This window comes from Ceratotherium simum, chromosome 18 (assembly GCF_057802395.1).
Source record: "Ceratotherium simum simum isolate JZ-2026a chromosome 18, ASM5780239v1, whole genome shotgun sequence".
NCBI lineage: Eukaryota > Metazoa > Chordata > Mammalia > Perissodactyla > Rhinocerotidae > Ceratotherium > Ceratotherium simum.
In genome coordinates, this window is record NC_141917.1 from 32,402,009 (window position 1) to 32,428,869 (window position 26,861).

General features: G+C 40.4%; 1 protein-coding gene across 3 annotated transcripts in view; it reads right to left on the reverse strand.

The window, feature by feature from the left end:
- The window catches only part of DAB2 (DAB adaptor protein 2), a 49,922-nt gene extending 24,069 nt beyond the window's left edge, over positions 1-25,853 (reverse strand). For 2 of the 3 annotated variants that reach the window (XM_087443226.1, XM_004422763.3), the window contains exon 1: positions 25,457-25,853. The gene's annotated coding sequence lies outside the window, so the exon portion shown is untranslated. The remainder of the gene's footprint in view (positions 1-25,456) is intronic. The other variant, XM_004422765.3, reaches the window with a different exon arrangement.
- Positions 25,854-26,861: the final 1,008 nt, after the last annotated feature.

Sequence of the window (26,861 nt, forward strand, 5' to 3'; positions counted from 1 at the left end):
TCGTGTGGTGGTCCCCCTTGCATTTAGAATAAAGATTTAGACTTTTTTTGTTGTGTTTGTGAGACTCAAATATTTTGCCCCTTCTTATCTTCAGTGTCCTTTCCTTTCACTCTTGTATACCAATCCCACATTCCTCATTTGCTTTAGAGCACCTTTTTTTTTGACCCCTTACCTTTTCAAATTTGCCAAGCTCCTCTACCCCCACACCCTGCCCATCTCTATTACTCGTTGTCCCTGAAGACAGTTGGTAAGACATATCCCTGAAGCTTCCCCCTCCTCCTCTCCAGTTCTAGTTGAAAAGTAACCTGAGTATAGGAGTACGTTGGCCATCTTTGAAGCCTGATATTGTACTTTTCTATAGAATATTATTTCTGACAAGACAAGATTTAGCTTATTAACTTTTGGAAAATTTTATTCTAAAGAGAGAATATTTTAAAGAAATTTGAGAAGTGCCACAAGGCACTTCGAGGGGCTTGGGAGAAGGAATGGCAGTGTGTGGTTTAGCCACAAAAGCGACACAAGACATAACCTCACAACTCCAGACCAGGTATCAAATCTTGTGTTGGCAGACTGGGCCTAAATGGAAGGGTTCTATAGTGAGTTGTGCTACGTTGATTTTACAGCAAAAACTTTTCTTTTCAAACACTTAAGTACAACTTTTCACAGCAATGAAATTGTTTTAAAGGTATTTGGGATCCTCTGACTATTCTTTTCACTCTTTGGGGATGAGCAGATACAAGGGGCAAGGGAGAAAAACTTACTTCAGGATAAATTCCCTGAAGAAAAGGTATGTGCATGTTGGGGTTGCAATAGCCAAGGGTAGGTCTCTGTTGTAGGCCATATGATTTAAAATATATCTATGCTCCTTGAAATGATCAGAAAGTAGAATAGGCTCATAGACCCATAGGCCCCAAGATACAAAGATAAACTCCTTTATAAAGAAATAAAGATTTCTTTAAACATTTTAACAAAAGTGTACATTCATATACCACAGTGATATGCATTCACATATCTCCCAAGATTTAAAGAGAAAATCCCTCATCACGGACTTTCCAAATGCCCATATTACCATCTGACAGGTAGTAGATGGAAGAAGTCTTGCTTCCAGACTTACATCCCTCTGCAGAAAATAATCAACTTAAATTGAATATTTAAAATTCAAATGCATAATCCTTCCAACCATGTTACAGAGTGGTCACTTGTGCTCATAAAACTTTCAGCAGCTTTTATAATGAATTGATTTTTGGAAAGGATTTGGGCCTGGAAAAGTGATCTGAGGGCCAAAAGTTATTTCCTTTGATCACTTCCCCAAACTAGGGCATTGTTAAAAAAAATTATCTAGATTGTATTAAGCTATAGAGTCTGTTCCCAAGTTCTAGTAAGGTCAAAGGTTTTTTATAAAGACGAGCAAGTGGGTGTAGGACAACCAGGAAGAGTACAGTCTTCTCATTCACTGGGGTTAGTCCCAGGGACACTTCTGACCAAAGAGCACAAAATTAATCAGGAAACACACACGAGGGGTATCGTCATAAGGCAGGGATTACAAATTAAAAGCTCAAAAACATATACACAGGGTCATATGAACAGCTCCCCATCTAAACCTAGCTGGCTCTAGTTCTTAGGGATGGGCTGTTTCCTTCATTAGAAGCTTGAGAAGATACATCTGGAAACAGATGCAGATCCAAAGTTATTGTATATTCTTGACTCCTTCTTAAGGCCTAATATAGAACAGAAAGTTGTAAAGGAAACTTTCCTAAGTCAATAGAATTAGATTCCATTTGAGTGAAGATATCTAACTTGGATTGTGGACTTAATACAAACCTCCCTAAAAGAATGTGGGGATTTCCCCTTTCCATGGCACAAGAATCAGATGACTAGGAGAGATTCTGGAGCTTGCCACATCTTTTTTGGTTTCTGAGAAGGCTCTGAGAAACGTATACCAGAAGACTGTGTGAGGGCCGGCCCCGTGGCTTAGCGGTTAAGTGCTCGCGCTCCGCTGCTGGCGGCCTGGGTTCGGATCCCAGGCACGCCCCGACGCACCGCTTCTCCGGCCATGCTGAGGCCGCGTCCCACATACAGCAACTAGAAGGATGTGCAGCTATGACCTACAACTATCTACTGGGGCTTTGGGGGGAAAACTAAATAAATAAATAAAATAATGATTACATTGCATGAAATAGGACAATTCACTGTGCTTTAAAAAAAAAAAAAAAAAAGAAGACTGTGTGAGTCATCTTAGGATGACTATGTCCTTTGCACTAGAAAAAAATCTGCTCTAGTTTGTTTAGCCCTTAAAGTGATTCATGCAAGACGTGTAGTATTTAGAACCCTGGAACACTCAGCGTAGGGACAAATTTGTGTAGGGAGAAATTTGGCTTGCACCGTCTTATTCTTGTTTACCCTTTCCATCAGTAGGAATGCATCGGTATCAGCAATGATACTACTTAATGATTCCAGGGTTCTAATGCAATATCATGACACAAGTTTGCCACCTTCCTCCCAGTCTACCTTCTTACCCGAATTATACAGAGCAGAGAGGAATTTGCTTGGTCAGTCACCAAATGCTGGTAAAAGGAATACCTTGAGTTAAGGATTTATTTAATGGTAGCTCCATTCCACAAATGGTAGAGAATCTGTTTTTAATGTTAAGGGGAATGGGACCAACATCTAACCCACCAAGCACTTAAAACATTTATCCTGACAGCCCTACGAAATAGAATGTGTCTCTATTTTATGAATCATGAAATGGATTCAGTAACACAAGATTAATCACTAATAAGTCGCTAGGCTCAAAATTGAACATGATCTGTGATCTCTTTTGTACTATACATGCTGCTATTTTTTTAAAAATCCCACCGATTTTAACCTGTATTTTATAAGCTGCTTTCAAAGTCATAATCCCGTTGACTTTAACATGCCAGTTAACTTTTCAGAAAGAGTCACATAAAATAGACACAGGAAAGGGAGTTAAGGAGAGTCAAGAACAAAGCAATACAAACATCTTTGCTAGAGGGTCTGGTACTTTGTACTGGTCAGAGAATGTGCTTCCTTGTTCTTTGGAGCTTTATGCCTGTCTCAGCTGAGGGACTGAATTAGGACACGTGAAATATTAACCTCTAAGGCAGATCTTGGGGTCCAAGAGGGCAGCAAACAGTCTTCACCACTATCTTCAAAGTAGCCTTTTGAGAATAAGGTACATTGCCAGAAATAATGCAGTGAAGTTAGGCTATTGCTGATACTTAATGCAAAGCCTTTCTCCCTTAACTGCTTGGATTCTTATACTTTTAAGAAGGCTTACTCTACTCTGCAAAGGCCAAGTTGAGCAGACAGTACGATTTTTGCAGACTGTTTAATTGAGGAAATGAGACTATGTTAATGAACCCTGGAAAGGAGTCCTTAGAAGACTTTCTTGTCAATGCTGACACTGCTGTAGGAGCCTCAGTAACAAAACACGCCTGAGTCAAGGAGGTATACACAAGTTAAGCATTTACAGAGAGCATGTATCATTGCTTTTAACCCTTGGAAAGGATGCTGCACAACTTAGAGGACACATAAAGCCCTGAACCAAGAAGCTTTTCCCTGTTTTTGGAACCAAATCAGATCAGAGTGAAGAGTTCCCTGTTCAGTTAATTTTGGGTAGACGTGAGGCAGCACAGCAGCTAAGAGTTCAGGCTTCGGAGTCTTACACAGTTTCACCATTTCTAGCTCTGTGGCTCGAGGCAACTTATCTAATAGTCATTTCTTCACCTGTAGAATGGGAATATAGTTTGCAGAGTTGTTATGAGAAATCAGTAAGAACTTATGTAGAGACCACAATACCTAGTATACAGAAAGTGCCCAACAAATGGTAGCTACGATTAAATCAAAGCTAGGTTTCACAGACACTATGTGTTGTGTAGTCTTGTGTTACATCTAGCACTGTTTTCTGCAGGAAGTGTTTAAACAATTTTAGAACAACTGGGACCAATAAGTAAACAGCTAGTAAGTAGAAACATGGAGGGATGTAGTGCTTTAATTAGTAAGGCCCAGGTGAAAAAATAAGAGGGTTTGCCAATGTTTGAGTCACCTCCTGTTCAGCTCTAGCTTCTGAGCCTACAGAAGGTAGGTTCTGATGGGAACAGGACTCTGGGAACAAAATCTACTCTAAGTTACCCAGAGAGGCCTGTTCTAATGGATCCTGAGTTAAATCCAAGCCTACATCATTACCACTGGCAGTTTTGAAGGTCTGCCTCACATCACCTGGGAAACTTTTACTGGGGAGCTCCTAAAACATCAATGTCCATGCCACAGCCAGATCAATTAAATCAGAATCTCTGAGGGAAGAGAGGCAGGTGCCAATATATTTTAAAGATTCCCAGATAATTCTAATATACTGACAAGTTTGAGATCCAATGGTCTATTTCTACAATTCTTTGTCCCCTTAAAGAGATACCAAGTGGGTTAGGCTATTGAGCTAGAAGAAACCTAGGGAATAATTGGTCATACTCTTTCATTATTAAGACTAGGAAAATGAGGGCAAGAAAGAGTGTATGATTTGTCTAATTATTAAACAGCTGGTTGGGGATAGAGCTGGAGAAATCTAGATCCTAACATGAGACATTACCGTCCTATTCCTAGAGATTATATGTGTCAGGTTTTTTAAAATTATTTTTTAAAAAGGCTGTACCAACCCATTACATAGTGACTGAACCAAGAATACCTTCCGTTTAGTAGATATACCAAGGAAAGAACAAGAAGATAGCTTAGCAGAATAGTTTGAACATGGAATTTCATAGATGTTTTCCGAACCAAGACAGAGAAAGGATTTTAGGTGGTCTAATTATACAAGGTTGCTGGATTTTTTTTTTTTGCCTAGGTAGCTGGAGTCCTGCTTGCTCAAACTGGCTCATTAATGTTGATTTGGCTGCTTGGAAGAAAGTATTTGGCTAGGTTTGAGACGCAACTCGCAGATCAAAGAATTCAAATTTATTTCAGTACATTCTCTACTATTCAGTGCTTGGCCTTTTAGGTTTGTTTGTTTTTTAAAAGCATGATAAGAAGTTTGAGTTCTTGAGTTGGCAACTTTCAATATCCTTGACTCATTATGACCTCTGCTAATTTTGTACCCACTCCCACTCATTTTGTTTTTAAAATAAGTTTTTATTAGGAATATTTCCTACTAGATCCTAAAGAATAGTCATCATAACAAAGAATGTTTAGGAAAGTTTAAGGTTTAAAAAGGAGCTTAATACTTTCCAAATGAGGGCCCATTCTCTAGACTGGGCAATGCAATCAATTCACTAGAAATGTCTGAAAATTGTTGACAAGTTGAACTGAAGTATTAAGTTTATGATCAATTTTACAATCATATTTCTCAGTTGTTTCAGTCCAATGACTATTAGTTTGAATGCTTAACTCTACTCGGGTTAGAAAAAAGTAGAAAGTGTAGATTCACAATCAGAGTATGCTCTAGCCTGTTGGCAAAGCTGGGCACAAGTTAATAGGCTTATATGAACAAAGACATGCATAGAGCATCGAGTCTAGAATCCCTCCTTACACTTATTCAGACTCTAAGAAAGAAAGTGGTGGTGGAATATCCCTGTGGTCTTCTGACCAGGTGGGATTTTTGTGAAGACGGACACATGAGGCTTAGGGTTAGATTAATCGACATTAGAGAGTATAACTATCTCAACTTGAACATCCCAGCCAATCATTCTCCCTCGGTTCTCGAGTATGACCTCCTCTAGCTTAGACTTACCAGAACAGGAAAACGGGAATCCAACCTTATCATTTGGCTCACTTCTACAAAGGGAAGGAAGTAACATTGAAATTTTGGAGGTTCAAAAATCATGTTTCCATCATTGCTTTACATTGCCGGCATTGGATCACTTGGGCTATGCTCTGCCATGGTACCCCTGACACCAGGGACCATCTGGATGTGGCTCAACCATCCTATGGCACGTGTGCTCTGTATATCTCAAGTGAGCTGGGCAGGGCAATGCAGCAGGCACAACTTAATATGGAAAAGAGAATGGGGGGTTTCTGGTCTAGCATACAGTGTGCTTCAACCAGACTTACCAGAGCTCTGCATGTGGGGGTTATTGGGCCTTGATCCCCCTAATGATGTGGTTTTTGTTTCCTTATCTGCTGCTGTCCCTTTTGTACTTGTCCCTCAGGAGCCATGTGGGGAAGAGAGATTGGCAAGGTAACGACTGCATCCTTGAGTCAAGTTCATAATATTAAGTACCGTCCTGAACCACCTTACTGATGCTTCTCTTTCTATTAGAGAGATATCAAGTCACCTGTGGAAGGAACCATGAGTGATTCCCATTAATTCTGAGGAAAGGCTACTAGGAACCATTGCTCTGGGAGAAAGGGTAATATGGCTTTTTGGGGGGTGGGAGGGGCTTGGCAAAGGCTACCGTTCCCCATACACGTTGGGTTTTAGACTCAAAGGTAGTTGGCAACGTGGGGGGTAAATTTGTATTGCAAGCCAAAACATTTCTGGGAAATGGCCAATGGATTGAAGTGGTCCAACACAGGGCAGGTCTGTGTGGAGAGGAGGGGGAACAAGGGAAAACTCCTCATGGCTGAAGAATAGGTAGATGATAAGAAATCTAGACTGAGGACCTGGGCTCAAATGTTAGGGTTCCCATCTAACCCAGGCAAGAAGACACTTTGGCATTTTGTGCAGAGGCTGGTGGGTGGTACATATGAGCACATTGAAAGAGCTGTGACTAAAAGAGAGCCTGTGGGGACATGACAGAATTCTCCTGAACACTTTTTCCCCAACCCTGAGACACTACTGCAGGACTAGTGATGGCACCACCTGCCTTAGTCACCGGAGCACTTGCTTCAGTGGATAAAACTCATCATGTTTTAGTGGTAGCACAATAGCCTGCACTGGGATGCTGTCATAAGTCTGGGGACACTGTGCTGCAGCAACAATGACAGAAAGGGGCCCTCACAGGGTTTGGTATTTCTAGTTACGAAGTGATATTAAGCAGAAAGTATACCAAAAAAGCATGTGGAAGGAATAAGATTTTAAAAAGTAAAGTCTTCACAGGTAACTGGAATGGGTGAATGGAATAAACCAGTTTCAAAATTTGCATTTAGAAGAACTCTATTCTGTGCTATTAGATGATAAAGTAGGATACTATACTTCATTCTGCTTCCCTCCCATCCTAAATCAAAGAAAATAAAGAATGAACAATTTACATGAACAATTTTAGGGTTTTAAATAAAAAAATACTACTTCTAACACGGAAACCTCTAGAATTTTTATATTGGAGGGACTTTGGGGCAGTGATTTGAGAAGAAGCATAGGGAATTGGTACAAAAACACAGTAACTATATGATTTTTACTTTGAATTTGACATCTACAATGGATATTATGTTTGAACCTTCCAAAAAAAGGTCAAAAAGCTAATGAATCAGGGTGAGAGAAAAGGAGCGTCCTTGTACCATTTGATTCCGAGGTCAATACGCTGACACTATTCATACCTTTTCAACAATCTTCCCTCATATCTACATATACTTACCCAAATTGACCAGCAAATATTTCATTGTTTTCATGTCCATCTTTCCCAAGTTGTGTTAGATACTTCTACCAAAACTAATTCCTCTTCCTAGTTCCAAGCTAGTTTTTAAATAAATCATATAAATGAATCTCCGCAGTTTGTTTCCTAGAACACACAAGATCAAGTTGTGCTTTCTCGTTCCCACATGAAATAATCTTGAATTAAGTTAACATGGACATGCAGCATATCTAGCTTGTGGACTTCAGGGTACAATAGTTTATTCATTTGAGCCCCTCTGTGATTTCATCTACTATGCTTGTACACATAAATCTTAATTGTTAAACATGTCCCACTTCCTACTCACGAGCCATTACAATAGTCATCTTGAAATTCTATGTGAATGTTATGAAAGTTAAAGAAAGCATGATATTTAGAAGTGTCTGCATTTTAAACATTAAGCTATAAACAAAGAGCCACACACACTAGTAAAATTATTTTATGATATACCACATCAGAGTACTTTAAAAGCAGGCAGGTAATCTTAAACTTTTCCTCTTCCAAAAAACTAGTGCAAGAAACACTGCCTGATATTTGGTTTCTTTTTTAATAGCCTGGCTGAGTTATATTAAATCCCAATGTGGTTTCCCTTTCCAGGCAGAGCCCCACATTTATATAATCCTCAAAGCCATTGCTTGAGTGTTTCTGTACCTTTCTGCAACTCATGTTTCAGAGACGTGCTGTGTTTTGAAGAGTTTAAAGGAAGAAGAATCCAGCTGCCTTGTAACATCAGCACAGAGTAGTCAAACTGAGGTGTATGTAGTAATTATATACAGACAGGTGGAACTTCTTTTTTGCTACATTTCTGTACATAGACCAAAACCATGAAAAAAAGTTCTTATAATTGTGTAGACTTAACACAAGATCAGTGTTTATCTGACTCTAGCACGTTGTCTCTGGGTTCTAGGTGGCCTTTTCAGTAGAGTATGCCCTGTGTTTTAGTGTTCAATATGAGAACACTAAACATGTAGCACACCCCTTAGAGTTGGCATGTCTTCCATGAGAGACTTGCCATTGGCTCACATTGTCACGTCTGAAATGATCTATTCTAGTTGGGCAAGAAATTCACAGCCAACAGGGCATTTTGGCTTCCTCTCAAGAATAATGGTGGCCCTGCTAACCCCCATGGTTAAGAATAATTCTTTTTTTAAAACCACTACTGTTTACTATTATCTGTGTGCTTGATACATCGATTATCACTTTAAGGATGGTTCTTCACGATTTAGCTGATTTCCCTTAGAGAACAGTTGGTTGTTTTTAAATATGATGAAGGAAAAAGAAGTCACTTAAAAACAAAAAGGGACTTACTATTTATTTGCCAAATTTCAGGCTTGCAGAGAACCAGCAACCTGACAACCAGCCCTCTCCCCTCCCAATACCAGTATTCTACCATGCAGAAGGCTAGGAAGTATCCAGAATGCTATCTAAAAGGCCAGCGGGATGCTTCCAGAAGAATAAGAATATAGGGTCACTTGCTTAATTCTTGGTTGCTGGTCAAATTTTATAGGTTAACAGATAAGACATCCCTAGGTAATTTCTGGTTCTGGCATACAAGGAGAAAGGTGAATCTGCCAACTTGTTTTCCTGCTTCTTCAGGTGATGTATTAACAGTACTCGGGTGTTGAAAATTTAAGAGATGGGATCCAAAAAAGGTCCTGAAATAGCTAGCCTACCTGCTTTGAACTTGTGTGTGCACAAATACTCTAAGAAGCTGCTTCAGATGAGTACGAGATGGACAAAGCGGTAGAAATGTACAAGTATCCTGAGCTAAAGGTCACATAGTCATTATTCTCTCATCTTTTGGGAAATGGTATTGGACCAAATAAGTACGTGGGAATAAATAAACGCATTTTTAAACTGAGGGATGAAAAATACTAAAGGGCAGCACATTAACCTATGCTAAATGAAACAGATTTGGGATTTTAGTTGCTACACAATTGAAGCAACTACATTGAATGATAAAGTGTCCTAATGTATCAAAATATCTGTACACAGTTCATTCACTGTAGAGATAGAGGAGCACAGGAAGTTCTAATTACAATAAAAAGCCTATCACTTAATATCAGAATTTTGCTTATAAAGTCTAAGTAGGTGAGACAGGTTTTGTTTCATGAATTCTACATATAAATCCAAGTTAATGTAACCAGAATTATACCTGTTAGTATTATGTAAGTCATCACCATTAACAGGTCCCCCCCTTCCACAAACACTTCTAGACCTCCACCTTAGGGATCACGAAGCACAATAGGCAGGTTTGGAGGAGTAATTCAAGGAATCTTGGCTTTGAATTACTATTCAAAGGCTCCCATATTTACTAGAGCCTTCAGGAAGAAGCCACCCCCCTGTGATCCCAAACATTAAATATTGTTCCTAATCTAAAGAAGCTTTCAGGAAGTCAATTTCTATACCACCTTTGGCAAGTCATTTAAGTGACAAATAAGGTTAAAATAGATGGTGGTGTTTTGCAGAACTAAGTTAAGAGTTCTTAGAAAATGAAGATACAGCTTACTGGTCATCTTCCTTGGTTGTAATAAACAAAGAACACAAGGAAAGACCTCAAGTATCACCTCAATCTGTACAGATTTCAAAAAGTTTAGGGCAGGTGACATCAGCATCATGGTGGAGTGAGTTGTTCCCCATGTTTCTCCCCTCTAAGTTACAAAAAGTTTATTCTGGGATTTAAAGAGTGACTTTGAAGATTTCCTACTATATGTACTCCACTGGATTGTTTTCTTAAGTCATCTCTTCTAACATTAAAATCATTCTATGGCTGGGGGAAGGAAAAAAAAAATCAAATTTGTACCAGTTGCATAAAAACAAGATATCTAAGAAAATTGTCCTAGTTATGTCATTAGACAATATTTTCAAAGGTTCAATCTTGAATATTTCATTTCCATTTTTTTTCTTTCTTTTAAGATAAGCTCCTGAAGTGGCATTAATTAATGACTGTGAGGAGCCTAGAAAAATGTTTTTTTTCTTCCCCCAGTCAAACATAATTTTGTTTTTTTTTTTTACTTTTGTCTAGATATTATTCTACAAGATCGAAGAAGTAGTGTCTTAACTTTATATGAAGTAATGTTCAATGCAATATGCTGTTTCTTATAAACCTCTACTGCTAGTCCAAAAAACAACTCAGTGTGGATATTTTAAAAGGCAATAAATGCATTAATTAAAGAAATTATCAATTCATATGATACTAAAGGAATTGCATCTTTCCAAAGGGCTTAATTTATTTGAAATGATAAATTTATATACTAGGACAATCTAATTTTTCTGGTTTTCTAGTCTATAAAGACCAGTTTATTGGATCTATGTCTGTGTCTTTTAAGTGTTATTCAAAATCATCTCCAGCTGCAGACAGCTTTAGTATGAATCTAAGGCTGGGTGACCCTCTGCTCCTTCCGTGTTAAATGAGTTTGACTTAAGTTAAGAGTGAGGTTACTGTATTGTCTAACAGTTGTGTGAAAAACCTATGAAGTATATTCTGTTTTCTATTTCTCAAGACGTTGGCTAGAAATTGGGTTGAGTATTTGTCCTTTGCATTGTTATTATTTACAAATCTGCCTAGCACTCAGAGTCAGAAAGTGTCACTTAATGGTCAAGGCTTGGCTTTGGGGCAAGAGGTTGGTCAAAAATGTGACTTACCACGGGGAGACTTTCCCAGAATAAGCAGATGGGATGAGAGTTGTTCCTTCTCCCAGGCCTGTTGAATACACACCATCTCTACTGGGTTTTATTACCTTTCTAAGATAACAAATCATGGGGATGCCACATGGGTGTATAGTCCTAGCATGAGATAAACTGGTAGAAATGATTCCTTATCTTATGTCACTTCGCTGGATTTCCACTGAGACCTCCTGGCCCATTATGACATATTCACATTTATAATGAACTACAAAAAAGGCTTCTGGTTAGACTACACAGGAATGTCAACATCAATGACTCACTATAAAGAAGTTTCCTTGGTTCATAAAAAATGTAATATTTAAGCAAGATGTTTCATTAGCTTTTAGAGCAATCTCATCTGTTCTCTGAACCATTAATGACCTGTTGCAAAATTCTGTGCCTGCTGAGTAATTGACACTTAAATACTTAAAAGAAATATGAGATGGATATAAGTGACTAGATAGGGGCTCCATTTGTAGTCTCTCTTTACCACCCCTATTATGGTCGTTAAGTAAAAGCAACTTGAGTTGGTCCTTGAAGCTTTAGACAGATTCACTCCATGGTGGCATCTGCCATTTTCTAGTCTCATTATATAAGCATTTTTAGCATCAAAGAATGCAGTTAGATCATTCATTTCCTTAGCTGAACTCTACAGCCCTGTGCAAAGACAAGTCTTCTTTGAAAGCCACTATTAAGTTCCTAATCCAATCTTTATTAAAAAGACTCAATATTGTAGACAAGGAGGTTAAGACAAATCCTCAAACAAGTAATGATCGAGCCCTTCTATACCCTAGAGATGCCTTCTAGTGCAGCGAAATTTGAAATTAGGAATATGTTTATTGTTGTAATGTTTTTTAAAACTAGAATGTACTCCTTCACAAACTATAGAAGCATGTAGATAATGGTTCCAGCAAATAAAATAGTAAGGGAAATAACACTAACAAGTTTTCTTAGCCCCTCTAAAATAAGCAAAGTTGTACTCTTAGGGCTAATTATCAGAAGTGGGATGTGGATAAAATTTCTTTCACAGGATCAGTCTCTCCAGTGTCGAGGTTCCCTACCCTAAATTGCATTCTACTTTTGTACCTCCATCTAAGAAATTCCCTTAAGAGAGTAAAAACAAATGCCGTCCCTTTTGACTCTTAAGAGCATGTCATCTATTTCACAGTGTGCCTAGCCAGAGTGACTATGCCAATAGTAAGTCATTGGCTACCCGAGATTTTGCTCTGAATCCACGCTATTAGAAAATTTAAAAGGCCTTCAAATATTGATAGCTTTTTTTTTTGTTCAGAGCATATGGGGTTTGGTGATTGATTGATCCCTGCTCAAAGCCATTACGACTTACAGACTGGAAACAAAGTTTGCCACTGAATGTCAGTGATCAGCCTCAGCAAGTTAACTTGCGTATTAAATCTATGTCCCTGTTATGTGCCAGGCACTCTTCTAGAGCTTGGGATATGTTAGTGAGCAAAATAAAGATCTATTCCCTTATAGGGAATATCCCCTAGCAGGGGAAACACATAAATGGATTACAGTCTTTCAGAAGATAATAAATGCCCTGGAAAAGAGAGACCAGAGTAAAGTGGATTGGGACTGTGTGGTTGGGGATGGCTTAAACAGGTTTCTTAGAAACACAGAAGGAACACCACATTTTTCCAAGTTAAATTTATTGAACGTTTGTTCTAGACCAGGTGTGATGCTAAGACCCTCGCATTTAATCCTGTGGGGAAGGTGTCATCATCCCTATTTGACGGGACAGAAGCTCAAGCACAGAAGTTAACCAACCCACTGACAGTCACACGGAGCTAACAGCACGCTCTTAACGTCTTTGTTTTAGAGCAATACAGGCAGAAAGAGAGAGTTAAGCTGGTTCTTCAGATAGGTGGAATGTGTTTTAGCCAGAAAATACTTTTGCGAAAGATGAATTGATAGCAATGCGTAAAGGATATTTATGTCAGCTTGGCTAGAATACAGGACCTATGCTGGGTTATCAGAGGGAAGAGGTTGAAAGGTGAGTCAAACAGGATTAGGGTGAGTTTACAGAACTATATTTTTGTCTAGACACTATTGGGAAGACTTTGAGGTTTTGAGCAATGGTGTGGAGGTTGGGGTGGTGACAAATCCAAGTATGGAGCCATGGCATCAAAGAGTCAGATAGCTTTGTAGTATGATAGTTGCACGAACTTGCCACTTTGAGTGATTCAACACTGCTGGTTTCTTTCATTTAAATACTTGGCTAATCCTTCTGAAACAAAGCCTTTTAATCGAAAGGTTAAGGTCTAACAATCTCGAATGTCAGATTCAAGGTTATCCCATCTTGCCAAGCTATGATGCTTGGTGACCCTCAAACTTCAAATAAACAAAGTGTCCTAAAGGTGGCTTAAAAAAAAAAATCAAAGGCTATTATGTCTTACAACCTTCATTCTAAGATCCATTTCATCCTTTAAAAAAATTCCATAACATCAGTTTTATAAGCACTTATATAAAAGAAATCATATTTTAAAATATGAGCACCTAGAGGAACATCTTTTGAAAAAGGCAGCTATTGACTAAAATAGTCATGTCATTATAATTCCTCATTTAAAGCAGAATATATAGCATTTTCCCATTTTATATATGTTTCCCTATATAACTATTGAAAGACCAGAAAGATCAGAACGCCAAGGAAATGCTGGTTAAGAAGGGTGGTACTTAGTATGATGAGAGACAGACTTCCGCTTCTTATACATTTGGAATAATGATATTAGAGAGACACATGTCTTTTTGTATTTTTAAAACTAAATTCCTTAGAGACGTGCTAATTTGTCAGATAGCAATATTTAAAATGTAGGTAACTCTATAGTCTAACTTGGGCTAAAGGTAGAATCATGAAGATATCTAGGTTCAGTCACATGAAATTAAACTCAAAAGCTAGGAGAACCTACAAAGTGAACATGGGCACATCTGAAAGCATAAAGGGTGCCCACAGTAAGCTTCCGACACCATCATCTTAGACATCATTAACTGATACTCACCTGTTCAAAGTTGTTGAGAAAAGCTCCTGATATATTCAAAAAGGAACAGTAAGTTTTGAATCAAATGTCACTAGGGTTTGAAAAAACTCTTTTATGCTATGATTTCGAAAGTTGGTTTCCAGACTGGTTTTCCCGGACCCACTGAGGTCTGCGTGGATAGTAATGAGTTGGCAATCTGATATAAACATTTTAAAGCGCCAAATGGATATCATGTCTTTACCCATAATACAGATGCACACAAATTAAAAAACCAGGTTTTGAGCCAGCCCTGATGGCCTAGTGGTTAAAGTTCGGTGTGCTCCGCTTTGGCGGCCCAGTTCTGTTCCCGGGTGTGGAACCACACCACTGGCCTGTCAGTAGCCACGTGGTGGCAGTGGCTCACACAGAAGAACTAGATGCATTTACAACTAGAATATACAACTATGTACTGGGGCTTTGGGGAGGGGAGAAAAAAACAGATTTCTTTGATTTGAGCAGAAATTGTAAGTCAAAGGGATAACCTTAATGATCCAGTGCTGAGTCAAAGGTTTCATCTCTTTTCTCAACTTTTATTAGTTCTTTAGTAAACAGTGTGGTGGTCACTTTTAAAAAGAGAAACAGATGGAGAATAAGAAGTTGTCCTTGGTTGAAATATCAGGTTGAAAACTATCCACCACTACGATTACTATTATCCACGTGATTACATCCATCGGGTTAGAAAGATGTGTGCGCCATGATGAATACTCCACTGGTAGAAGTTAAACCAAGGACTTGAAAAGACCACACCATCTGGAGAATTTTAGTCACAGCTTTTCTGCCTTTCTCAGGCCCTGAGCAGATATGAACTAGAGGAACATATGGATATTGCTCATTATAAATAAACTTCAAGTTAAAAATATGGGACTCAGAATTGTTATACTAACAGATGATAAGGCAAGCTGAAGTTTCTCATTTTGCTCACTCTACAATAAATTACAACTAATGTTCCAGATGAGAGTGGCTTGAATCACTCATTCACCTGGCCATCTGGTTATTGTTTATGGAACACCTACTATGTGCCATGCACTGTATTATTCTGTATATACAATGACAAAAATAGACATGGTCTCTACTCTCAGGGGGTTTACAGGATAAGCTGGGGAAAGAGAATAAGCAACAGTTACAACTGCTTTAGAGGAAATGTTTTTGATTAGGATAGAGAGCTTCACTGTTATTAATAATGTTTAGTGAGAGAAAGCAAAATTAGTACTACTTTAAGAAATTCTATATAAATTGCTTTCTTATTAATATCAACAATGGAAAGATGCAAATTTTGTCTTAGGGCTTAATTACCCTCTTCAACAGACAGTTTTAAAAGTATGACATTTACTTAAAACATTAATTAGATGAGGGATATTCACACTTCATGTTTGGAAATCTCCTATAACCATATTGCAATCTGGAAGAGTGTCTGCATGACAGAGTGAGTAGGAGGGAAGAATCTTGTGAATCACTAGGTTATTAAAGTATGTCAATGATGTTTCCGGCAAAGTTGTCTTAAAATCCAAAGTTCTGAATCAATACTATTTTCAGAAACATCAGAAAGAAACACATGCTCATATGGCATTCAGTTTTGTCACTTCAGAAGTGCAAGCAATTCAGAGATGACACAAACCTCTGTATTCTAGAACCAAACATGTTCTGTGGCACTCTTAATTACCCGATTCTCTTAGAGTACAGTAGTGTCACTTTCAGATCAGGCTAAACTACTGAATCACAGATTTAAAGGAAGCAATTATGAAAATGTAACCAGGGACCCTGACACGTGGCTTTGGTTATTTAAGGAGCACTACCTAGTTACAAGAGCATTAGCAAGTGAATATCAGGTAGCATTTGCTTAATGTCAGCCTTCATCAAGAAAATGGACTTTTTATCACCCCAAATAGTAAGCTCTCAACAAGTGCTGGCTGCATGAAATGAAGAGTCCAGATCCTAAGACAGAACACAGTTGTATCCACTGTTTCTATTAAAAAGTTCTGGTACAGAAAGCTGAACATTTGTATCTCTATACACTATCTGGAAACAGAGCTGCAGAATTTACTTTGTTCATGGACATACCTAAAAGACCCACACCGGTATTGTCTGTAGCTTAGCATGAAGCTAAGATTTTATCGTAGACTGTTCACATGTCTACTGGATCTGGTAAAACTTTGACCCTCTGTTTTCCATAATTACCCTTTATTTCCATACCTCTCCTCTCTCCCCACTGAAAAAATTCTTTTTACTTAATTCCAGCATTTCTCCCCAATCTTGCCTCATCGCCACCCCAAGTTGCTGCTTCCAAAAAAGATGTACTACCCTGTATCACATACCTTGTTCCTCACAATTAGTCAACTCATATTACAGTGTAATTATTATTATTATTTTTTTTTGCTGAGGAAGATTCGCCCTGAACTAACATCTGTGGCCAATCTTCCTCTATTTTGTATGTGGGTCGCCACCACAGCATGGCTGATGAGTGGTGTAGGTCCATGCCTGGGATCCGAACATGCAAACCTGGGCTGCTGAAGTGCGGCATGCTAAACTTAACCACTATGCCACCAGGCCTGCCCCTACAGTGTTATTTTGATATTGTCTATACATACAGCATAGGTATTTTTTCATAATTTAGAAGTAAAGAAACTTTGTGGGATGAATTTTTCCTTCCCTCTCCTCAGAAGAGTCCAATGAGAATCTAGGTTGTAAGAGACTCTAGTTGACCTACTTTCATGGCTAAATTCTTGCAGTAGTGCCCTCTCAGACCTCATGACCTTCCTGATTTGTACTAATCAGGTATCAGTGTTCAAGTCCTCCATTCGCAGTCAACCTGAGATTCCAAGTCCTTCATAATTAGAATGCACAGTAGATATACACATAGCCACCTGTTCCCTGGAGAGGCTGATCTCTTCCATTTACCCTGGACACACACACACACACTGCACCTTCTCATGTTGCCTCGCTGGCCTATAATACTGCTTTCATCTACTAGAATTCCTACCTGTTATTCAAAGTCGACTCAAGGTGTGTTGTCTCAGGGAAGTCTTCACTGAGCTCTTACCAGCCCTACATTTTCCTACACTTGCCATGACCTTTGTTGCCCTCTGACTCATGTAGGACTCTTCCCCTAACTCAGTGAAGTTCTGAGGTCAGGGAATCATTTGTCCTACTTTTCTAGGCACCACACAGTCTGGTAAAGAGCAGTGCATTTAAAACATTAGAGGTAACACATATTTTCCATTTGCTCCTTATTATTTGATGAGGCAAATGTTTACTTTGCTGATTTTTCATGAAATATAGTTTTTTCTTCAACTGCTGAGCAATCTCTACTCAAACTCATCCTACCAATATAGCCAGGTTAATTTATCTAAGTCAGCATTTTGTTTTCCTGATTTCATAAAGAGACCTACTGCTTAGCAAATAAAGATCTAAGTTCTTGGGGCTGGCCCAGTGGCACAAGTGGTTAGGTGCGCGCACTCTGCTGCGGCGGCCCGGGGTTCGCCGGTTCAGATCCCAGGGACCCATCGATGCACCGCTTGCTAAGCCATGCTGTGGCGGCGTCCCATATAGAGTAGAGGAAGGTGGGCACGGATGTTAGCCCAGGGCCAGTCTTCCTCAGCAAAAAAGAGGAGGATTGGCATTGAATGTTAGCTCAGGGCTGGCCTTCCTCACACACACACACAAAAAAAACTAAGTTCTTGCCCTGACATCCAAAGCTCAGTGCAATCCATCTCTCCTTTCCAAACAATATCACCTCTTACCTCTCTGCCACCTATACGTTCTCTTGGCCAAACTGGCCGGTCAGTATTCTTTGGGCATACATCTGCATGATTTGCTTATGAGCTTCTGCTTAGAATGCATTTTTCTTCCTACCGTTGCTGATCTGACTTCCACCATTCCTTTAAAGGCCAAGTCCATTATCACACTTGAGTCCTTTGCTTTCTCCGGACCCTACTCTATACCACTTAACTGTAATAAAACCATATGTTTGTTGAACAGCTGTCATTTTGCCTAAATTTTTTTTTAAAGCTTCAGTGCATAGTTGTGTATCCTAGTTGTTAGTTTTTAGTTCTCTGTGTGAGATGCCACCACAGTATGACAACTGACAGACTGGCGGTGTGGTTCCACGACTGGGAAATGAACCTGGGCCAGGGTGGCGAGAGCACCGAATCTTAACCACTAGACCACCAGGGCTGGCTCTGTCTCAATTTCTTGCAGGCAGCAATTGTTGACCTCTATGTATCCTTTAGTAGGTGTTAGGTAAATATTTTCATCCAACTTTCAATCACAACCAAATTTTAGTCATTGAGAACTTTAGACCAGCTGGCCAAATCAGAAACCCTAGAGAACAAGTTATCAGGCAGCTAAGCAATCATCTGTGCATGAAGATATCCTTCAGAAGACAGCTTGGACATCGAATAAAATTATCATTTCAATTCAAGTACATGTATGTTTCTGAAAAGCCTCGGCTATAGTTGAACCTTGGTCCAGGCAGAAATCAACATTAAATCTCCTTATTAGCAATCAGCTATGGATAGAAGAGCCTGTTCTCTCTGTTACATATTTATTTTCTGCTTCAAAAATGAGATTGCATTTAAGATGTTTGACTTCACAGGCAAAGGTTAAAAAAAGAAACCCAAAACAAAAACAAAAAAGGGACACCACCACCCAATGCTGATGTAATTAAAGCACAGCTGAGACTTTCCTTTAAAATACAGATATTTGAGCACCTACTATGTGTACCGTTCTGACTTCTGATCCTCTGATCTAGACTCAATTATATGTTTCCCATTTGGATTAACATTGTTCCTCAAAGTCAAACTGGCTCAGCATTCTTCATATGACTATGCCAGCCCTCTGACAAATGTTCAAACACATTTGGCTTATTTCTGTTGCACTAAATGGTAACAAAAAGCATGTTAGCATCTGTAGTACATATTATAGAAGATTAGAACAGGTCTTGGCCCCTTAATAGGACACTTAAAATATGAAAAGCGAAGTCATTTGGGTGAAATGTTTAGAAAAAGGAGGGCAGTTGTGTTCAATACAGACAGATTTAATGAAGTTATTCTTCACTTTCCAGTTATTTGGGTATGAATGAACTCTAGACCTCAGGGGGACTCAACTTTCCTGCCCAGAGGAGATTTAACTGGTACATTAAGAGTTAACATTTGTGTGCCTGGTTTATGTACTGGTTTATGAAGCATTTCCACATTGTCTTGCTTGACTCTCACATTGATAGTTTCAAGGTATGTAGGAAAGATGGTCTTCTAACTTTCAGCCCAAATGTGTTCATCTCTAGATTTTAGCTTGCCTAAAGCTCACAAGCAATGAGAACAAGACTATTTTCAATATCAGCTTAGTTATTGCATTGAAAGTTGTAGTTCTAGAACAGGTACATTTCTGAAGCAACAGCTCTGAGGAAGTATTTTTTATGGCTTCTCCTTTAATTTTAATTTCGAGGCAACTCATTTTACTGATGGAGAAAAAGAAGCTCAGATGTTATGTCTCTTGCCTTAAATGGCAAAACTGGGTTGTGGACACAGTCAGTTGTAGTTCAGAGCCCAAGCTCTTAACCACTAACCTATGTTGCCTCCTCAAAACCAGAGTTCCAATTCTCTACTTCTAGATCACGCTCTTGCATTTTTCAGTCTAAGGTGTGATCTTTGCTAAACGTCAGTCTTACATTAACATCAGTCATTCTTAGGACGTGTTTTGCAAAGTGGGTGAAGCAATTAAGGGTCAGAGACATTGAATAGCATGCCTAAGAAATGGCAGAGCTGCCATTCCACTGTAGAACTAGATTCTATGTTCTTTGCTGCACATGATGTAGACTTTCTTCTAGATTTCTACTCACTAGGAGTTCTCCCACTGCCAACCTAGCAACATACTTCACATACGAGGTACTTACCAAATATTCAGATAAACACCAAGATTCAAATCACAAAGATTCATCCTTGAATCCTGGCTCTACCATGTAATGATATGACCATGTGAAGCTGATATCTACTGATCATATTGGAGCTAAGAAATGAAGATTTTTTTCTATCTATCTTAAGTTATATAAAGTGAAAGTCAAATGGGAGAATGGAACAGTACTTCATAAACCATAAAACTCAATAAATACTAAGTGCAGTGGGTTCATTTACCAGTATGGAGAAGGCTTCATCTGCACTCTGGGCATGGTATGAAAAACAAAAGAAAAAGTTTATAGGTTAGAGAAAACCATCTGGTTCAAGGATAATGATCTAGTTTACCAGAATCTTTTTTAAAAGAAGTAACTGGGACAGTTTCCTAATAAATGGAGATTAATTACACTTTTTAAAACACCAAAAGAGGGGAAAGGATTTGGAAGCAAGGTGATTATGTAAAACTAAAGAGTACATCAGCTTTCCTAGGATCAAGAAAGCAATACCTGAGATAGTAGGAAAAATGTCAAGGTCTGTGCTTTTTCATCTGTCTGCATCCTCAGATTCAGTTGAATTGAGCTGTGTTTAAATGTTTTGCTTTATTATTTCCATGACTGTAGGAATTCAGACACTTTGCTATGCTTTCCACTGAGCAACTGAATTAGGAAAGTTACTCTGAGATCATGTGGAGGGCTTGTTGAAATACAGCTAGATGGGTCCTACTGCTAGAATTTGGTTCAGTGAATCTGGGATGGTGACCAAGAATTTGCATTTCTAACAAGTTCCCAGGTGATGCTGATGTTGCTGGTCTGGGGACCACACTCTGAGAACCACTATCTTAGATGAGTTCTCTCTAGCTGTAAAATACACACCAAGCTAACTAAGTGTCCAGTCTTGAAAGACTGAATGAATTTGATTGTGAAATGAGAACTTACGAAGGTTCACCTGCCACATAAAGATCTAAGTCTGTTTCAGAGTAGCATTTTGCATCACAATGCTAAAGAGAAATAGGGTAGCTTTTTACCCAGAGAAAATGTTAAACCATGTATTCCTCACCCAAATTTCTTCCAGGCTGAATAGTGTTTCAAACTCCGCTTCTCCAGGATTATCGCCTCCTGTTCTACCTGCTTCCTTTACTCTGTGTTACCTAAGTGACAGCCCCCTGTCACTTGCATTCCGTATAAGCATTCTGCCTCCTGCTAACTTCCCTACAGCTGAACACTGACTCAGCCTGCCCCATTCACTCAGAATTCTTACCAGTTTAAGGCAGTTAAAGGTTGCTTGCCTCTAGCCCGCTTGTATAAGTTATGGTAGCAGAGAAATATTGCCAGGCTTCTTCTATATCAAGGCAACAGCTCTTATGTTCCTGAAATTTCATAAGCCTTAATATTTTGCTATCTTGATGATGTAAGAATTAGCAAGAGTTAGACAATCAAGTGTTAGGATTAAAATAGGTTTAGAAGAAGAGGAAAAGGATGAAGTAGGTAAAGAGGAGATTCTACCTCACTTAATAAAAAAGTAACTTCCATTTTTAGACCAGGAAGCAATTTGTTCAGGTTTTGCTTACCCTAGAGTGGCAGGCTTCCTTCCAGGGTAGGAGAAGGATGCGAGAAGGGGAGTAACCATGGCAACCCGCCCAGCAATGTTGGCAAGGATAGTATGGGGCTGCACGCACACGGAAGACTTTTTATTTCTAGCCTAGTCGCTCAGTTTAGTACGGGTGGTCCCTCCCTTCCCACTTCCTTCTGCTATAATGCTGACTTCAGGTCGAAGAATTGCTCCCTCTTGGTTGGGAGTCCGAGAGGGGGTGGAGAAGACTTCAATGACACCAGAGGAGGTCAGCATGACCAAACCAAACTGCAGGCTTCTAGGCGGAGAACAGAGAGTAACTCCCTGTCTGTTCTAGCGTGAGCACAGCACAGAAGCTGGCTTTGTTAATATGAAATGCTTGAATGATTAACATTTTTCAGGTAGACGAGTAGTGTCCAATTTTGACAAAGAAATTCTCCATTCCGACTTCAGTTTTCACAAAGATACACAATTCAGTTGTTCAGGGGGTAAAAACAAAACAAAACACAATTTTCTAAGTCAGACAGAAGAAAGTATTCTAAGCATATTAGATTAACAATCTTCCCAACAAACCTGAGGGTAGGTACTATTATTCTCTCCAGATAAGAAAGCTTAAGTACAGAGAGGTTAAACAGTTTGCCGGAGGTGACGTATGCAGCGGTGGTGTAGCTGCGATTTGAACCAAGGCAATGGAACTCCAGAACTCAGGCTCTCAACCACTACCTGACTGGGCTGGGGGCAGGGGGAGCAGAAACTGGCAGGAAGGCTAGCCCTTTGTGTCCACACTCAGTATCATTTGTTCCCCTCATCAGAAATTAGCATGTTTTTTGTAGAAGAGGAGACTTGATGGCCCGCTTTCTTTCTGATTCACACAATTAATCCAGGCAGGACACATTACCATGAATTAGGTTTCCCTGAAACACACATATCTGATGTCACTGCTATTTCATCTAACTGTGATTTTGGCCTCCCTCTGTGCAAGTCGGTGGCACAGCTTCAACTTTAGAATTACTCAGCAGCACCAGGAAGAATTTTAAAATACCACATCCTGTTCCTTAGGTGCTTCGTATTGCCAGTATAGTTCTTATTCTGGTTCTGTTTGGAGGACCAGAATAAGACTGAACCTTACGGGTTCAGTCAGTTATCAGAACCTCTCCAACCAGTCTGCTGTCAAGCCTTGCCACCTGGGGAGGCAGGTTCTGACGAACATTAGGGCGACTTGACACCCTGGAGAGCTCAGTCTTTAGCAGCCTTCTCAAGTGTTTCAGCATCTTAGCTTTGTCTTTAAGAAAAGCGTTAATTAAATCCTCAACTCAGGAGAGACTGAGGAAGAGAAACACACGGAGCCTTCAAAACTATCCAGGTAGAAATTATCCAGGTAGAAAAACAGACATATGAGGGTAGAATTAGAAATGAAGCAGCACGTACTCACTGCACCACCAAGAGCCCACATTTCCACGAAGTCCCCTGCCAGCCAGGAGCCACTCAGCAAGGTGTATGTCTTCCTGCTCTCTTAATCTTCAGGTAATTGAGGCATGGCTGAGCAGGCCAATAAATATCACCCCCACCCTACTGGTCAGCAGCTTCCAGAGGCACCTGTACGACCTTCATGCTAATGAGTGTCTTAAAAGCAATTCCCTTCAACCCAAACGCGGTGACAAAAACCAATTCAATCTTTTGAGCAAGGCAACAAATAAGCCTAATACACAGGAATTTGGACTTTTCGTTGAATCTAAAACTATAAAAAGTCTTGAGTAAAAATGCAGACTCTGGATTCTGTCCTTAACAAATTAGGCAAGGCTTTTAAAGTGCTGGGGCTCCCTTCCCTCTCTTACACACTCAAGTGAAGGTTGACTGTGCCCAAGATCACCAGAATGGCAACTACATGTGTGTCATAGCTCAAAGCTGGAAGACATTCCTCTACCATCTACTTGTTCTGGTCATACGTTAAAACGTAGGAGGGTATAGTTTAAGAAGAACTGGTTTCTAGTGTAGTCATTTGAATAAGAAGGGACAGAGCTGGGAGTGGGAAGGGAAGGGGGAAGTTAAGTTATTCACCAACAACAGGCAAGAGAATCCAGTCTGCCTTAGGAGGAAACTGATCAGGAATTTAGAAGAAGTAATTTGTCCCAGAAATACAGTTTGGAAAGGACCACTAGGCCTCCTTTGTGCTCTCTCTAGGACACTGTCCACACTGCACACTCCGTGTTGTATAAGTGTGGCATTATTGCATATACCCAGCACTTCACCAAAAAGGTCCTTCCCCAAAGATTAAGGAGAGCTCCATCCCAAATACTCCTCAATTCTCAAGGCAATAAACTTTCTTACAGTGTCACTGAGGCCTATTTCCCTTCAATGAGGTAGAGACAGAATCTGGGGTGAGTGGGGCACCAGGCCCAGAGAAGAGCAGCCGAATCAAGATCTGGCTGCTGGTGTAAGAAACACGCATGGAGGTGCCGTAGAGCATGGAGACATACCATTTGGTAGCTGCAGTGCTCCCACAATCCCAGGTAGTTCCTGCCTCCCCACCAGCCAGTAGATGCTCCAGTGTGGGGAGCCAACCTCAAGCCTATAAGGAAGATCAACAATATACCCCATCAAAGGCATTCCAAGAGCCTTATCAGATGTCTTGAAGGCATTTTTGTAGCTGCCTTTTTCTCTCGGCCATTACTTCTGTTTGAATTAGCTCTATTTTACCTCCTTCTCCCCCACTCCCCTGCTTTGCCTGATTAGGGCCAGAAATTTTTTCATTAAGTCACTTTATAGTGCAATAACAACATTTACTATTCATGAAGTCGCCCCTCCATGATTTTTAAGTCTTTCCATGTGTCTGGAAGCTTATTTCTGCTCTTCTCGTTTTACAGAGTGCCTGTCTTCCTTCCAAACACAAACTAAAAAGAAAGAGGAAAAGGTGGGGGGGGGGCTTGGGGGGGAATGGGGTGGAGATAATATCCAGATTCTTTAAGTGTTTTTAATCCAGCTAAATTTCCCTTTGGACTCAAACAGCTCCCTGCTGAAACTGACTGCGGACCTGAATTCCAGGCTGAGAATTAAGTCAAGAGGAAAGGAGGGCAGAAACAAATAACAGAGTCAGCTCTATGCTATGAAAACCGCGCTGTTGACTGGGGCTCCATGGTTTTAACCCATTCACTTTTTCCCCTTTTCTAGAATTCTTGCTTAATCTTTCCAGTCAGTTTCCAGCAAGGAGGCAGACACCATTTAAACGCTCAGTGCTTTGGGGTTTTAAAACAAGTTTGTTCAGTCTCTGGGGCAGATACTTTCTTAAGAATGCGGGTGTGAGACAAAGTTCACATTTTAATGCCATACGTTGTCAGTCACCAGGAAAAAGCTTCCCCAGGGCACAACCCAGGTCCCCAGCCTTTGTCACAGGCAAAAATAAACACCCTTGGAGGAGTTGATTAGGCGGTCAGCAGCCACACCAGCGTCCTGCCAGGGCTGCCTGCAGAGCTTTTAAACAAGCACACAGACTAACACACACAAAAGGGAGGCGCTGGTTAAATGTCACAAGCTGGACATCTGGAGGCCGACCCCAAAGGTAAAACGCACTCCGCGGACGCATTCCTCGGACGTCAGGCCACAAACTCGCTTGTTTCCCCAAGTACACTGGCTCATTTCTCAGATTCACCCACAGTCTCAGGTCTGCACCCCGAGGGGGGAGAAAGCAAAACAGGGAAGGAGGTCGCCAAAAAATGGAGCCAAAGGGAAGGAGGATTTGAAAGCTACTCACAGGCTGGCTAGCGCCTCTGCGGAGCGAGCATGACTCCCCGGTGCCCGAGCCTCCAGGCTGCCGCGCAGCCGACACGGCGGCCGCGCTTAAATAGCCGCCGGCCGGGAGCCTCGGAGCCGCGCGGCCACTCCCGGCGAGATATGGTTCTAATCAGATGCTGGCAGCTGAGGACTCCCCAGGAATGCGCCGGGATGTTTTTGCTGCCTGGGCTTGGTAACTCCCCCTCAACGTGTCTGCTGAGTCTTCCAAACTTAACTGTTTATTAACTCGAGCTCCAGTCACGCAGAGGACCCGGGTCCCCTCGGCTCGGCGAGCCCCGCCAGCGGGGGGCGATCGCAGGGAACAGGAGCGAAGGGGAGGAGAAACGAGCAAGGGCGCAGTCAACAGCCCCAGACTCGCGGGGCTGGGGACGCGGGACAGAGGAGGGTGCAAATAAGGACAGGAAAGGGAAACTCCGCAGGAAAGGGGTGGGATCCACCCAACCTTCATTTCACGAATTCCTTCTCTGGATTGCCACTGGAGTGATGTGGCACGCGAAGTCATCCTTACGCGTTGGGGCCCCTTTGAACAAAGGGCTGCCTTTACTCCTGACTTTCCTGGCAAGAGGCAGTGGATCCTAGCTCAGATCTGCTGTTTCTACAGTGGAACGTGTGATTGCCCCCTTTAAAGGAATTAGTGTCTCCATTGCAGATGTGAATGCGCTTAAATTGGTGGGAAATCTGTGTGTGTATATGTAAAACATACTGTATTTATGTATGAAATAGAATCCTGTATACACAGACATAAAAACAATTCTCTCTCTATGAAATTGATATAAACAAAAATGTGCACGTCTATATCACCTATCTAAATAAGCTATATATCTGATATAAACAAAGATTGTATACTGGCTTCCCTCACAGTGTGTCCATCCACGTGTAGACACGTAACGTGACTTCATCTGCACTGATTTCCCTACCGTTTCATATACCTCCATGAAAAATATAAACTATGAGAAATAAAATATTTGAAAATATTGATGTACAGTGCTCAGCAGTAGAAGGCATGTCACAGCAGATGTTAGTGGGCCTTAAGCTGGGAATTCATTTTCTCCATATTTTAAAATCATGAACAATTGTAAAACATCCCCAGAAGCTTGGTTGCTTTTTAAGAATTAGGAAATAATTTCCTTCCTTTCTTGTGGAAAGCATATCCATGTTCCCTTTTATTTATTTATTTGTTTTTAAGGGGGAGACAGTGTGTACTAACGGTGAAAACGCCAAATTATGACTCGGAGGGGAAGGGGTTATTGATTTTATCGGGTAAGCAACACACAGCGGATTTGCATTTTACCTCTGGAAACTGGGGGTTCGAACTGGGCGCATGGGACACCAAGGATGTATTTTGTGGTCCAAGCCTAGCCCTG